This window comes from Myotis yumanensis, unplaced genomic scaffold (assembly GCF_028538775.1).
Source record: "Myotis yumanensis isolate MYYU_CA2020_CCGP unplaced genomic scaffold, mMyoYum1.0.hap1 SCAF_4, whole genome shotgun sequence".
Taxonomy (NCBI): Eukaryota; Metazoa; Chordata; class Mammalia; order Chiroptera; family Vespertilionidae; genus Myotis; species Myotis yumanensis.
Window position 1 is genome coordinate 48,788,678 of NW_027223755.1, and position 13,328 is coordinate 48,802,005.

The following is a 13,328-nucleotide window of genomic DNA, read 5'->3' on the forward strand; positions in this document are numbered from 1 at the left end:
TTTTGTTTTTAATTCCAGAAGTGCATAATCTGTCAGGACCCCAGCTCTTCTTACTGCCAAGGCTTTGTTTGGTTCAATTCATTTATAGATATGTCATTGGCAGACAAAAACAAAGAGTAAGAGGAAATTAAATCATTATTTGTGTAGACACACATTTTACAAGAGATTCCTTTCTTTAAATAAACACATAATCATATTCTTCGATACACATTTGAGTTAACCTTTTGGCACAATATCTGTCTGGAGAGAAGTGAGGATAAGTTGTTCTTCACAGACATTTGCGAGATACTAGAAATATATCATGTGAGTTGCTCAAACATTTGCACTTCCCATTACCTTCCCATAAAACTCCAATTTTCAAGGTGAAAGGATTTTACTGGTGGATGAAGGAGGTTGTGGTAGGTTCTCATTTGCATTTGAACTTTCTCATGATACTGAGAATTTTGAGACAAAAGTAATGTTATCAGTCGTTCTATAAATACTTACATGAAAGTTTTATTTTTTTTCTGGGTGTATGAGATGAAACCCCTTCTATTGAACATTTCTAGTGTTGAAAATATTTTCCTGGTGGGTTGGGGTCTATATCATTTGTGTATGCTGCAAAATATTAGCCAGCTTTTGGGAATGGAAGGATACTGAGGACTGGAGAGTGTTTTTCTCCAGAGCCCAGTTTCTCCGTGAAAGGCCCAGGGCCACTCTATTCCGGCTGTATTTCTGTGGTAGTATGCAAAGATGGGGGTGAGGCTAGAAGGTAACTAAATACATAATTAAATTTTAAAATGGTATGTTTTGTTCTCTTGACAAGATTACTGAATATGATTAGGAGACTACAATGGCCTGCTGTCACCTCCAGGATAATGTCTAGATTCCTCAGTGTGGCGCAGAGACTTTATGCACCATCTGCTTTTCAGACTCTTTAGATTACTTTAAAAAAAATCTTTACCAGAGGATTGGGTTTTAGAGAGAGAGGAGGGAGAGAGAGAGAAAAAGAGGGAGGAAGAGAGAGAAAGAGAGAGAGAGAAACATTGATGTGAACAAGAAACACCGGTTGGTTGCCTCCTGTACACGTAACTGGGGATCGAACTCACAACCTAGGTATGTGCCCTGACCAGAAATCAAACCTGCAACCTGTGGTGTACAGGATGATGCTCCAAACCACTGAGCCACCTGGCCAGGGCTACATTACTTCTCCTTAGCTACACCAGCCTGTGAACTACCAAATAGTAACCATGCTCTGACCATAGCTGGAATGTCTTCCCCAGTTTTATCTGAACATATAGTCACTCTTTCCGTGTAGGGTTCAAAATTACATCTTGGTGAAACATCCCTGACCATCCAAGGGAGTCAGTAGGTCTTTTTGCTTTCCCCCTGTTTTTGGCATTTATTCACACTGTAATCATTTGAAGATAAACTTATCTCCCCAACTATAAGACTGTAAGCTTTTTGAGTATAGGGATTTTCTCATATCCATTTATATATTCCTTAGCTTTTGCATAGTACCTGGCCTATGATAGATGCTGTATAAATATGTGTTGAAGGAGATGTAGCTTTGTACAACATCTGTTCCCCAGTCTCTGATCATTAATGAGAGTTCACTTGTCATAAGAATCTCTAGACACATTGGGAAATATATCTACAAAAGAAACACTCTCCATGCATATCATTGACATTCAAGAGCACTTCCAGGTTCTTTTACCTTAAATAATGCTTATATTCATATGCAGTTCATTTTGTGGAGGCAGCATCGTTGTTTTGAGCATCACACTTCATATGGGTGAACTAATTTGGATACATTTTAGCAGCTTATAAAGAAGTAGCAGAACCATGTGCCCACTATTTGTATTTAAAAGAATTCATTATAGGGAGGGCAGGGGTTTGTCAAGGGTGGGGGGGATAAAAAGGGCACTTATGTAATACCCTTTGTAATACTTCTAGCAAAAAAAAAAAAAATTCATTATAGTTCAGAGCTAAAGTGTGCAGGGATAATTAACTATAAACCCAAAATACTAATACCTCACATAACAACTGGTCAATATTTGAAACATTCAGACCATAGCTAAGAATTTAAAACAATTGAAAGGGCATAGAAGTGCAAAGGAAAGAAGTCCACAATGTCAGTATTAATAGAAGAGCACTTCATTTTTCTACTCAGACAGAGCCTACTCATTCTTATTTTATAGTTTTACCAAACTTTTGTTTGTTTCCATACTTTTAGAAGATTAGAAGGGGCATATTACTCAGGTTTGGGACTATAAGACTTTTAGATCCAGGCAAATGAAAGAAACAAATGCCAGCTAATAATTGGATTTGGAATGTCAGAAAAAGCAATATAAAAAAACTGGAAGATAAGACTTAATTATGGGGCACTTGGGTATAGTTCTAGTGAATCTAGCCTCACCTCTGAATTGAGTCAATTTTCTTAGGCATTCCTTGCCTCCTCTCATACACCTACCCATTTCTCCTCTTCTCACAATTTTCCTCTGCCTTTGTTCTCTTAAACAAACACCATCCAATTTCCCCAAACCTTAATGTGGTCTTTTAGAGGTTAGTTGCATGAAGGTTCAAGCATGGGGTCAATATATGAACATTTGAGATGATGACTTTTAAGCACCTCTGGATTTTGTAGCTGATGCACTGGAAATCTCCAGTGAAATATGCAGAAGTTCAAGGGACCTGTACCGATTGTGACTTTAGAAGTTCAGGGAAGTAGTAAAGATTGTCACAGAAACTGGGATTTTCACAGCAGTATTGTCCTTTAGTCCATGGCCTACAATGGAGACACTCTCCTCTATCCAAAGAATGACTCTCTTCTAAAAAGTGCCGAGTTGTGAGTTTCTTTGCTTGTCTCACTGGCTGTCATAAACCTCCACAGACAGAATTCTTTAGTGTGGAGTGTGTGGTTCTGTACCGCTATGCCACCCACGTGAAGAGTATGCCTGGGGCTTTAATTTGTGTAGCGCTGCTTTGCTGACTAGGAATTTTGAACTACTAGTGTTACCACCTTCCACTTAGTGATAATTTACTATTCTATTCCACGCTTATGTTTTAGATCAAGTTCTTATGGTACAATTTAGGCGCTTTTATGTGCATTCCTGCTTGCTTAGATAAAATTACAACACATGGCTTAATTAGTAAGATGTGTATGCTCACAAAGGAAGACAGACTTCCCACCGATTTCTTCTTCCATTCCCAGCAAATTGCATCATGAAAATTTGGAGAAGTAATAAATGAGTGGCATTTATTATTGTTCAGCAGTTTATTGATTAGTAATTGAACAACTAACAAAACTGTACATTTTATCTGGGTTGCAGATGTCATCTCCATAATTCGGTCACTTCCACCATCAGGACCATCACCGGTATGTGACTTGATGTCAACCCCTGAGGACAAACTTGAAGCTCTTTGGGAACGAAACATTTTTCTCATTATTTATCAATTTCTTGAAATTCTTCTGTTCATTCCTTGGGGTCTTGAGAGCTTGTAGCCTTCAGTGGAAATATCTATTGCAGGGATAACATGCTAAACTGCCACAGTTAAAACTTTAATTGGAATTGTTGGGCAGTGCGGTGAAGGTAGGCCTGAGGATGTAGGTTACAGAGGTGTCACCTGGAAGAGACAACAAAAGGTGGAGAAAGGCGTTCAAAATGTGAGAGCTGGAAGCTCTGAATTTGTCTATGATTTTATATACATTATAAAAAATCCTTAAACCTTAGTTATGTAATTAATTTACTGAATCATGGTGGAGCTCTCTAATTTTTTCTAAAAGACCTATATTTTCAGGGTATTTGTTATGGTTTCGACAACTCTTGCTTTATTTCCTGAAAATAGATGATTTCATCATTAATGACCTCGAACGTTCCTTTCAGACTTAATTCCTATGGTTTTTTTCTCTTTATTTTTTTTTCTTAGGACGTTTCTCAGGATGTTTGGTTCTGGTTCTCATTTGCGTAGTAGTGCCGAGGCGGTGGTTTATCTCGCTGAAGTCATCAGTGTGGGCACAGTCTTGAAGGGAGCTGATCTTACCAAGATAACCATTCAGTAATTTTTTTTTGGCATGAATCTAAGGTTTCTTAATTATATTTGGCGCAGCATATGGTATTGTACATAGATTTTTTGCCTTTCCCTCTGTTGTGTTTCTAAAGTTTTGCAGATAAAGGGAAGCACTGATATCTTTAAGAGAGACTCATAAAATACTCACCAATGTCTCCTATTATATTTCTTTTTTTAAAAAATATTTTTCCCATTGGTTCTTTTTTAAAATATATATTTTATTGATATTTTACAAGAGGAAGGGAGAGGGATAGAGAGTTAGAAACATTGATGAGAGAGAAACAACGATCAGTTGCCTCCTGCACACCTCCTACTGGGGATGTGCCCGCAACCAAGGTACATGTCCTTGCCCAGAATTGAACTGGGACCCTTGAGTCCGTAGGCCGATGCTCTATCCACTGAGCCAAACCGGGTAAGGCCTATTATATTTCTTAAAACCTGTCAGAAAATACACTCCCTAGAACCAGAATGTGGAGATTCTTAATTTTAATGAACTTTATGAATATTGATAAATCTTTTTCTTTTCATGTTAGAGTAACTCAGAATTTTTCTAATGCATGTGTAACTTCCAATAACTTAGGACAATAAAAATTCAATATTGAACATGAAGAATTTTGGGGGGGGAAAATTTGAAAAAATTCTGGAGAAAACGGATTGACTTTAAAGTTAATAATTTTATTGACATGAAATAAAGTATGTCACAAATAGTAGGTATTCTGTTATGCTTTTTATTAATTTCAATGAAAAGGATATAGAGTAAGAAATAAATCCACCGTATTTGAGGTTAGTAAATGAATATATTATATTTAAAATTACCGGTCTGATGGGTGGATTCTAATCAAAATCTTCACAATGATTTTCCAACAAATGAGCATTTACTAAACAACTGTAAATTGGTATAGTCAGCATAACTTCTTAAATATTAAAGGAAAACTGTCAAAGACATAAGAAATCCTGGATATTTTATTTTTTTATAAGTATGCTTGGAGTAAGTGTACAGAATCAGCTTTGCTGTTTTGCAGAAGTAACAGTTATGTATGAAAATAAGGCACAAGAAATTCCCATTGAGGCAAACGTTGCAACTGAACTGAAATGAAAAATGTAGTAGCACAAAATGTAGTAGTTCACTCCTTTTTGTGCTTCCCTCTTAAGTCTACGATGAAAGTCCGTAGGAAAGTATACTTTTATACAAAGCATTAACCTTAAACAAAACTTCCTCAGACCGTACTTTTGCATAAGCGAAGCAAAGCCGCCTGGCCTCCAGCCGCAGGCCAGGGGTGCCTGTTCCCTAAAAGGAAGACGGGGAGCAAGTTCTCAAAGAAGCGAGCTTTTGCCTGCATTGGCCTGGATGACTCATTCTGTCACAGGGGATAATTTCACAGCGACCATTGAGATTTTTGTTTTCTTTCTGGGAGAAAGAATAGATGGGTTTATTTTAAGTCCTGGGCAAAGGGATCGTTAGTGGGAGTTCTGCACAAAGCTACCCAAGATGTGAGCTGGACAGGAATCATTCATATTCTTAAGATAAGTTACTTCAAAATATGAGCATAATTACCCTTGAAATGTTACTTTTGAGTGTTTTTTTATAAACTCCTCCCCCCCCCCCTTTTTTCTTCTTAGAGGGTGAAGGAAACACTTAAAATAATGACTGGGGCTGGCGGTATTTATAGGCCAGGATCGTCTGGCAGTCCCTCATTTCATCTTCAAATAAACAGATGACCATATGCAAAAGAGCCATCCTATCCTGTGAGTGTTTGAAATGGCTTTCATGTTGGGATGCTCCTGACATCACCTCTAAGGTTCAGTGCTGCTCTCCTCAAGTTGCTGCGTTGCTTCAATCTCCCCAGAAGGTATAGAAAACCAAGCTTCGTCATGTGCTCCTGCCTTCCCATTAGGAAGCTCACCTCAGGACAGTGACTGCAGAGGCAGGTCTGCACTGTGCCAAGGTTGTATGCAAGCTGCTCAGGATCATTTGGGGCCCTACTGGCAGCACTCAAAGCATTCCTGGGCTTACAGCCCCCAGAATATCTTGGGCAGAGCATGCTTCCCTAGCTCTGACCTGTTACTCAGAGTCAAATCTCTATGTAAAAAGAAGCACCTCAGTTTCTCAGGGGCCGTTCTGCGAGCAAGTGGCAAGCTCTCCTTTCCATTATGATGATAATGCTGCTTGGGTTTGTTTTCCAGAAAAATGTATCAATATATTTGCAGCTGGTGGGGGCACTGCTTTATTGCCCATTGTGGAATGCGTAGCAATAAAAATCACCACGGTGTGTAACAGGCAATCTTATATGGCTTTCCAGGTTACTCTGATATTCAAACCCGAATAACCAATCATCAGCGTAAGAAATTCTCCTCTTAGCTCTTAGCATATTATAGTCTGTGACTTTTCAACTCAGGGAATGATACTCATTTCTCTCTCTGTCCCATTCAGAACAACTTCTCCTTTACTGCATTTAGCACAGTGTAACTGAGAGGCAATAAGGAAAGGCAATATCATAGAGTGGTTCACATTACGCTGAATTTTACTGTAGTCTGACATTGTGAGTGAACCTTTGGAATCCTTGAAAGCAGCATAAAGGCAAAACCTGCTCTTAATGGACTGAAGAAAAATATTCTGACATAGTGATAAGTGGGGTGACTTCTAGAAATCATGACTTGAAAATATTTTCTGAACAAGCGCTATTTCTGTTGTCTCAATTCACAGAATGTCATTAAAACAGCCTGTCATTGGCCAGAGTACTAATGTTTTTCCCCTAGGGGCAAGGCTTCATTAAAAAAACAAACCAAAAAAACACAAAGTGATCTACAACTCCTCCAAACTCCAGCTAAAAAAAACCCCTAATTCTCCCAAATAGTTATATCAAAAGTATTAGAATTTAGGTGCTGTGAGTATTCACTTGAATCTGTTTATTTTCTATATTAGACACATCAGTGGGGTTTATAAGTATGAACTTTATGCTTTTTTCATGAAAGGCAACAAATCATTTTATCTTCATTATTGTCTACTCTGAAATAGATTTGAATTATTTTAGAAAACTAGTGTAGGTATATTTATCAACTACTATGGAAATGCCAGTAAAAACAATAAAGGGCCCATCAACATGGGGCCCTTTCACTAGAATCCTATGGTTCAGATTAGAAATGGACACTTAATTAATATGACTGACACGTTAGACACAGATTTTTGCAGGATGTCAGGAAAAGAAGCTCCCTTTTCATTAATCCAAACCCAAACTATTTTTTTTCCTCTTTCCTCCCTTGCTACCACTGCCATGTCCCTGTTCTCCACTTTTCCCCAATTAACCTTTTCTGTTGTTGTGCCTGGCACATAGTAGGTGCAGAGCAAATATTTGTGTGCATGTGAATGAATGAAGGACGTTCAGGACACAGAGCTTCTTGGTTCACTTGAGTCAGCTGGCTCTTAGCAGTATTCACTGTATAAACTGGACGTGTTGTTGACAAGTCTCTTTGCTCTTTGTGTGCATAAGCTAAGAATAAACAGCACTGAAGGGAAGGGAGTGCTTCATTCATTGGAGGATTACACCATCATAAACTCACCAAAGTGTACCACACAGAGCCAGTGATCACAGAAGACGGCAACCCAGGCCCCATCATTAAATATAGAAGCCTGTCTTCACTGTTTTTATCCAAACAGACACTCTGTATTTTGGAAATTTCCACCACACTTCCTTTTGAGTTGCTTCTTTTCTCAAGATACCAAGACTGTAGCTTTACAAAAGTAGACTTGGTCAGAAAAGTTGGTAAAATGATGGCTAATGGCTATACATTCCTTTGTCTTCTCCTCCCTACTCCCACCCCCAGGAGACCATTGTGTTAATGCTTCTTGGCTGACTTTGTGTCCCTGACACATTTTTATACTCTGATTGAAAGGCTGGAAACTATGACATTCCAAGAATTCAGGTTCAATAACTAAATGATTCTTTTTTCTCTAGACCAAATAAAAGTGATAATATCAGAAGTCTGTATCTTTAAACACCAACCATATAAAGAAACTCTGGTAGAATTGGTAAAGCTATTTGTGGTTCACCAGAAATGTTTCACACCTTAAGGTTCAATATTTTTTTATTTCGCTAGTGAATCACTATGTATGTGTGTGAGTGTTAAGTACCATCTTTGTTTTAGGTTATTTAAACTATGAAACATTTAATCCTTCATATAGCATTGAAAATGTTTTAGTATTTTTATAGTTTTTAAATACTTAAATTTAATACAATATATTTATTAAATAAAACTATTTTTAAACACTGAAATATGTTTTAAATACTTTATTAAGTTGTCTTAACTATTACTAAGAATTTACTAGAATAAGAAATAGGTGGGAATAATGGGGAAGGCACAGCAAAGAGAGAAATGTGCTCCTCTGCTGAGGTGACAATGTGATAACCAGATTGTGTGGATTCACCAAACTCTGAACAACATTCCTGTCCTTGAGTAATATTCCGTGTCCACTTGGCTTGTTTTAAAGATGATTGTGTTCCTTACTTTCCTGTAACACCTTATACTAACGCACGGTAGCTTGAATATGTTCCTATTCCTGGTTACCTGACAAAACCAAACACAAAAGTGGAATAGTACATAATGTAGAAGTTATTGGTAAATTATGTCTAAACTCTAAGTTAGTGTTAAAATATGCAGTGGAATTGGAGATGCTTAGGATATAAAGTCGTGTAAAAACTTTAATGCTTATTAAGGAAGAATTCATTTGGTGGCCAACTCACATTACAGTTGTATATGTATTCCTTGACTTTGTGAAGCATTGTAGAGGTAGTTAGGACTTATATATGACAATAACGTCTTACTTGACCACTGATCTTTTGGCAACTTAAGCTTTTTGGCAGAAAATGTAGTTGCAAAAGTTCTAGGAAATTTGTATAGTAAGTCTTTATCCAGAATCATATTGATTATTATTTAGCATGAATTGTTAACATATTTAGACCTCTTTTTCTATCTCAGAACAGACTGGAAGGAAGAAGGTGAAATAATATTAGGCACAGGCACAGCAGTAGAAACGTCTTAACTGAGAACCTGGAACTGAAGGAGGAAGAGGTTGATTTTAGGGGCAAACAGGACACACAGATACATAACAGTGGAGATTCATAATGATGACATAATATACACATTTTAAAATTTTATTCCCAAGCTGTTGTTTTTTTTTTTTTTTTATGGAGGAAAGGGCATGTAGAAAATATTTTATAAGGTATTTAAATAAAAAGACTAAAATGCAAGTGTTTAATTAGTTTATATACCCAGTAAACATTTATTTGGCAAATGCTTGTCTGGGGCCATCTCATTAATGTGATGGGTATTGTGTTTAGAACTGAAGGCAATCCCCACCCATTTGTTTGAAAGGTGACCTTTTTTGTTTCTCTTACAGCCCCTTCAGACCTAATTCTCAGAGGTTTTGACATAAATAAAAAACATTATTTGGGTGTCCTGGCTGGTGTGGCTCAGTTGGTTGGAGCATCTTTCCATACAGCAAAAGGTGGCGGGTTTGATTCCCAGTCCAGGCACATATACAAGTTTCAATCCCCAACCATGTGGGAGGTAACCAATCAAGTGTTTCTCTCTCGCATCAATGTTTCTCTCTGTCTCTCTGTCTCTGACTCTGTCTGTCTCTTTCACTTCCTCTCTAAAATCAAATTAAAAGCACACACCTAGAAGATTCCTTTTAAAAGACATTCTTGGTAGGTTGTAATATCTTAAAAACACTCATTAGAAGCTCAGGAGTCGATATCTAGGATATCTGGAAAAATATACGATAAATGCATTTGTTCCTGTGATGCTGATATGGTCCCCTTTTTACTGATGATGTAAACTATGCTGGTAATTCGGTGCAGTTAAAATTCTACTAAAGGCGATGCTACAACAAAACATGGCACCTGAGAAGCAATCTTGGGGATCCTGTGGATGCGACCAAAACCGCAGATTTTTGATATTGAAAAAAAGAATTCAATATGTAACTAATGTTTTTTAGTAAACACTTCATTTTGTTCCTTCCATGTAACAACTGCCCTGAGTAACGGAGGTACTTATTTAGTGTTTCGCGTTTGAGAAGGGAACTAGAGTTGGTCAAAGGCAGTGGTAGGCAAACTGCAGCTCAGCAAACCGCGGCTCGCAAGCCACATGCGGCTCTTTGGCCCCTTGAGCGTGGCTCTTCCACAAAATACCAACTTCTGCGCATGGGCCACAAAGTTTCAATTGCACTGTACGTGCGTGCCTGCATGTGGTATTTTGTGGAAGAGCCACGCTCAAGGGGCCAAAGAGCCCCATGTGGCTCGCGAGCCACAGTTTGCCGACCACAGGTCTAAGGCAGTGGTTCTCAACCTTGGCTGCACATTAGAATCACCTGGGAATCTTTTTAAAATTCTGATTCCAGAGGATGAGGCCCAGAAATCAGGATTTTAAAAAGATTCCCAGGTGATTCTAATGTGCAGTCAAGGTTGAGAACCACTGGTCTAAGGAGACCCTCCGCTGCTCACCATGCTGTTGTTTGACCATGAAGGCTTGCTTACTCTCTGTGGTCCTCACTCTGATGCACCAATCACTTGCACTTGGGAATTTTACCTTCAACACCAAGTTCCTCTCGAAAACAAAGCAATGCCACCAACACGCAGCGCCAGTAGACAGCCAGGAGGACAGGGATAAGAGTGACGCACGCACAGCTTCCTCCATTTCCCTTTCCTCACGTCTGGCCTTGGATCGTCAGTTGCCAACTATTTATAAAGAGGCTCAATTTAAGCGATTTTATTATCTGCTCTTCAGAAATTTGAAAATTTGTTTTCTATGAAGGTCATCATTATAATAAAACTTTGGCTGATCCGTGAAGAATAGTGTAAGGAGACTCTACCTATGATCCTGAAAACTACTAGTCCAGTGCTTCAATTCCACACTTCTGTAAGCTTAATGGGTTCTTCAGAGTGCCAAATCCCCAATCCGGCTGACTCCATGGAAAGGTGCCATCAAGATGCCTGCCTCCAACAAGCCCATGCTGTCACTCTGTTACCCAGCTCGGTCTGAGAGACTGCAGGCTAAAAAGCATGTTGGATTTTTATGGTAAAAAGTGCATCAGGAGGGCAACTACATACTAGGCTACCCTCCCGGATTGACCCCTGTCCTTAGGTTTTTATTGCCTGAACTGGCACCAAAGAAACTCCTTGAAAATAACACATTCCTTGTCCATTCAGTGGTTAATGATGCTTAAAAAAATCACAGTTTGTGACTGTGACCTAAATTATGCCAGAAGCTGTAAAACCATGGTTTCTTTAAATTCAAATATGACCCACATGCTTTAAAACCACTACACTGACCCTACAGTGCTGTTGCTGAGTGTGCGTGTCCTCACAGAAGCACACACACACTCACACACACAAAACACTTGGCATTAAATGACTCGATAAAAGAAATGCTATTTTTCAGACTTCCATGTTACAGAAAAGGCTCATGAAAGAGATGTAAGTGAGCTTTAAGCCAAACATTTGTTTGGCTTTGCTGCAGCAGGCTGGAGGAATGTAAACTTTTTTTTCAATGACTTCAGCTCCTAATTTGAAAGCTAGGATTTTTAGGAGTGAGCAAGAGACTATATTTGGCCAAAAAATTCTGCTGGCTTTACTTAGCCACTCTGCACATTCAAAACAATACTTCTTTATCAAAAAAACAATAGTCTGTTTTATTCACAGCACATGTAGAAGTTGGAACATCGACTAAATTCCACTTTCTTCTCTCGCAGTGTGTCTGCAACCAGCTAATGAGCTGCAGCAGAGCCTGGCCTTCATTTCAGCACATTAAGTCCATCCCTCAGAGGAATTGTGGTCTGGCTCTGACCCCGCCCCTAGGTATGGGTGGGATTTGTTTCTTCTACCAGTGGTAGGTTAGCCACATGGGTACGTGCTGTCGCACCACACAACAAAATTTTCTCTATAATAACCAGTCTAAGTAGCCTTTTACCCCACAAAAGTAGATCCCATTTAATTTACTTTGTGTTTATAGCACTCCCTCTCAAACCGCATCATTGGCACAGACCGATATTTATACAACTTTTTATTTTAAACTATTTATTTAGAGTTGAGACTTCAGTAGCACTCCCTGTCAGATTCATTGAGCATGCTTCAATTCAGGATCCTGAAAATATAAATTGGGAAGAGTGATGTGTGTTTGTGGGCTGTGTTTCTCTAGTGCCTGGGCACCCACACCACTCTCACTGAAGTAAAGGGAGGTCACACACGTGTTGATAAAATGGGTGATACAAATTGCTGATAGGAGATTTTATGTTGATGGGTGATTAAAAATAATCTCCTTTGCTTATTGTGTCTTCATATTTCTTTGACAATATAGTCATGTAACATGCGTCTAAAAATCTCTAATTCAGAAGTAGCAGTGTCATTAGGGATCTCTTTTTATAGACAATGCGATATTCCACTAAGCAATTATTCTAATGGAAGTCTCTGGGCATCTAGGCACTTACCACAAAGGAAAGGAAAATAAATTTTGTATGTGACCTTTGTTTTGGGGCCTTACTCAAGTTATATTTCTCTTAAATAAAGTTTTTAATTTTCTTTAACTTTTAAATTGAGGGAAGGGATATAAATTTCAAATTGACTTTCAACCCCATAACATAAAGTAGCATCTATTCAATTTCTTTTTGCTTATAGTAGACATTTCACACTGTTTATGATATTGAACCTTCATTTTTTAAATGAAGGTTTGCATGTTGTTTTTAAATCATATACTATTTCATGATCTTATAATACAAGTAGAGTCTTACTTGCATATTTGATCCCCTTTTACCTTCTTCTTTTGATGAACACCTATTCATTTTTCAGACCTGGCTTATGTACCATATTGTGTCTTCAGTGAAAAATGTCTCATCATGTCAAAGAAGAATAAAGCTCTATTAGAGTGAGATAGTTCTTTGGGATATTAACCAATGCTTCTGTCCTCCTAGAATTCCCAATAATTTCTCTGCCCTCAGGAGACTAGGCTACATCAGGGAAGAGACCAAAAAATAAAACAAGTGACAATAAAGGAATTGACTTTGTTTTTGTAACTCAAAATTAAGGTCTCAATTTAGAAAATAGGTTTGAAAGAATAAGGGGCCAGTTTCTGTTGTGCTCCCCTCAGCCCAGGGTAGGTAAACATTTCTTGGGTCCTGGGAAGGGAAGAGACTTGAGAAGAGACTAAGGGAGTTAGATGCTGGGAGGTGCAGGGGGATTCCCTAAGAAGGGGCACAGACAGTGCCTGGAATGGTGAACAAGCAGAGA